Below are 3,803 nucleotides of genomic sequence, written 5' to 3' on the forward strand. Positions count from 1 at the left end.
TCAGCTTGCATAGTATGTGTCCATATTGTATTTTTATCATCATCTGGTTCAAATTCTATGAAATATGTATTCTCAGGAGCACATGGAATTACTACCAGCGTTTAATAAAGCTACTAACAAAAAGCACTGCCAACAGTTGGAAGGAATAATGTGTCTCACTAGCATAAGTGCCACTGTTTTAAAAAATAAAAAGATTAGAATCAATAAAATAGAAAATAACATAATAGTATTTTGAATATGTTTAACTTATATTATTGTTATTGCTATTATTAGTTTATCAAGAGAGGCCAACAGTATAACTGCTAACAGGTGACTGGACATTTGCGTTTGGATGTTAAAAGTGATCTTCATATTTGAAAAGGTTGGTCATTCTTGCCTTTACCAGAAGGGCTTTCCAACAGTAAAATGGACCCTCTCAAAAGAGAACTTTCATTCACTTTTCGGCAATATTTATGACTGACTATTCTCCATGAAATATGTACTTGGCTTCGCTGGCTGCAGCAGGGCTGGAGCACTGAGGCTGGACTGGCACCTGTGCCGGAATGTTCTGGAATTGAACAGGTGGGTGGTGACTGTTTGCCCAGTCAAGGAAGTGACAAGGAACTGAAAGTGCAGTCAGGCACAAGAGCCTCTGGGAAGTGCCAAATCAAATTCCCAGACACCTGTGCAAATATGCTGTCAATTAAAAGTTGCTGGGCAGGAAGAGAAGGTTCAAGTGTAAACTCAAAGAGATGCAGCTTGGGGGACCTAGGGGAGATAAAGTTGAAAGTAAAGGCTATGATGAGTGGCATGGAATTATCTCTGCCCTAATGAGTGAGCAATTGCCTCAACTGTTTATTGGAGGTCAGAGCATATAAAATCTAAACTGGCATGTGAACAGTGTGTATATTACGGTCCAATCATGCCATTTTTAATGTAGACTTCTGATATCTTCTGCTTGAGTGTCAGCACTTTATGCACAAAAGTAAATTCTGACTTAAATTTATATTCTACATCATGTCTAGAAGAATGTCTTGCACATATTAGGTGCTCAAGAGGTATCTGCTAATCATTAGCACTGTTCAGCATCAGAACAGGCAGCCTTCTTTGATGGTAAACATTACATCCCTGGAGGTATTTAAGCAATGTCTCATTAACAAGTGTGTACTGCAAATTAGAAAAGGTTTAATAAAACATCTGTTATTGAAGCCATAGAAAAATTGAACTTGAGGACATCCAAAATTGATTTCAATCCAAGAATCAAAGCCTCCATATTCTGAGAGTTAACATTCATAGCTTCTATGACAATGAAAATTTTTATTTAGTGATTTAATCAGCAGTATTATTGAAAATAGATTTCAAGCAATACTCTGCTTGATGAAAAGCATTTTCTTAATTTCCTATGGATTTAAAAAAATGTATAATTGCAAATGCTCATTAGCATATAATTAAATAACCCTGTTTCCCTGGTTACTAATATGTGCCAGGGTGTTGTAATTATATGAGTAATTACGAAAGGAGAATATATGACTTGGCAAACTTCTGAAAATTATTATAGATTCACAGAAGCCCTACTTTGGAGAAAAGACATTAAAATAGGGCAGAATAAAAAGAAAGAAATCAGATAATAGAATGAGAATATTACATAATAATGCACCATACCTGAAAAGTCTGTTCTCATTTCTAGGGAAATAATAGAGGAATGCAATAAAATCTGTTCACCATCCATGGAGGTCCAAGTGTTTGAAGATGTTTTATGTACTTTGCCTTTTCATTGTACCTCTGATTTTGGTTAGTTTATGGCTCTGCCTCAAGTTTACTTTTATGGTGATTAATGCAATTTATACATTATATTTTATTTTATGATATACTTAACAATAAGTGGATAGTAATTAAGGCTGTGTGAGATTAAGGAAAAATGCCCAGGAACTAAATACCTTTTAAAAAATATGTTCTTTGAGTTTAATAGCATTTGAACTATTTAATAGCTTAAATTAAATTAAAGTTAATAGAGTTTAATTAAAGTTATAGTCAAAGAAGAAATATTCTTTCATTAAAAAGAAAGTGTTGTTCTGGGGTCATGAACGTTTTTCTTGATTCTCAATGAAGAAATCACTTTTTGCTATGAGGAGTCTCCCAGCATTACAGTCTTGTCAAAGGCCCATGAATTAACTACATTGTGTGAGAGTTAAGAGTATTCCATTTCCACAGGTAACATTTGATATTCAAAGAAAACCCCAAGGTTAGTTTACAGAAATTCTTAACATATCAGGCCAATTAAAATTCTATTACTTTCTACATATAAATGTGGAAATCAAAATTTTTACATCAGCAAAAAATGATCGACATAAAGTGAAAATGGAGACTAGCTCCTTTGGCCAATGTTGCGCTTGGGGTCACCCAGAGATGGTGTTTCTAAATTGAACAAATAAGGGGCTCGCTTGGGACTTGTTTGTTTCTCATTCAGATTGTGCAATTATAGACTTACTTTTTGCATTGAATGGAAGCCTAAAAAGTAGGGTCAGGAGAAGAATTGATGAGATGACAGGAGACCTGTAGAGCTGCTGAGAGCCATCAGGCTGACCCTGGTTGATGTGTGCCTTTCTGGCCTCGGATGGGACTCACTCTTAAAACTATTCCACTCATTGTCAGGCTCTCTTTCTTCTTAACTTAGATTGGTATGTTTTTCTGGATGTATAGATTAGCATGTGGCATATGAGCCAAATACCCTCTCCTGTTTCCCTTAATTAATTAAATTCTAATTCTCTTAAAAAATCAAATTCCAAAACTCTAAAGCAACAATGTGAAGTTAACTTTTAATGTAATTTTATTCAATGTGTATCTTTTTCCTTATAGATACAATACAGAATTTTTTAAAATAAAAATAAACCCCAAATAAGGCACCCACCCACACATAGCAAAGTAAGGGGGGAAGAAGAGGAAATTATATAGCTACAAAGTAGAGGAATAAAGACTATCCAACTACAAACTAAACTTTTTTCCCCTTTTGGCTTAAATGAAATGAAGCTGGAGTGATGCTAATCTACATTGTTATTTTCGTGGAAATAATAAAGAATGACATAAAGTTGAATCCCACATGCACTGGAGGCCAAACTACCTAACTCTGCTTTGATTTTGGTTTGTTTATAAGTGTATCTCAAATTTTCTTTTGTAATAATTAATGCAGCAATTGTTGCATAGCACTTGGTACAATGCAGTTGCTGAATAATGACTGAAAGAATTAATTAGTGAAAGAATATAAATTTCAGATGTCTTCAGTCATTCACTTAATTGCAATCCTAATCAAAAGCCCATTTTGGGCTATCTTGTGAATATGATAATAGAATAATTCTATCATTTCTTAAAAGAAAAAAGGAGGGACCTTTTTCAATCATTAACTTAAATCCCTATCATTATTCTTAAATTTTAAAACAGATCTTTAAAAGAATATTTTCAATTATAGAACTTTAAAAGAAAAGATATAATTGTGAATGTGATTTGATGGTGACTGATTTCTCCATATTAATCTTTGGTTTGCCTATTTTTTTATAAAACAAATGGGGATTAAAGTATCTTATTATCCAAGTCACAATCAGCAGGTTGGCAGAGTATAAAAACCACAAAGAATATAATTCTGGTTATGATTCTGATTAGCTGTGTGAATTTGGGCAAGCCATCTAGCTCCCTTGAACCTTAGTTTCCTTACCTGTAAGAAAGAATCTCACTCAAAGGTTGCTGTGAAGATCAAATGAGATATGAGTGCATTATAAAACACTACGTCAATGTAAGGTATTTCTGCCATAATTACATAATCTCATTTTGCA

The sequence above is a fragment of the Hylobates moloch genome, unplaced genomic scaffold (genome assembly GCF_009828535.3).
Source record: "Hylobates moloch isolate HMO894 unplaced genomic scaffold, HMol_V3 SCAFFOLD_13, whole genome shotgun sequence".
In the NCBI taxonomy this organism is placed as follows: Eukaryota; Metazoa; Chordata; class Mammalia; order Primates; family Hylobatidae; genus Hylobates; species Hylobates moloch.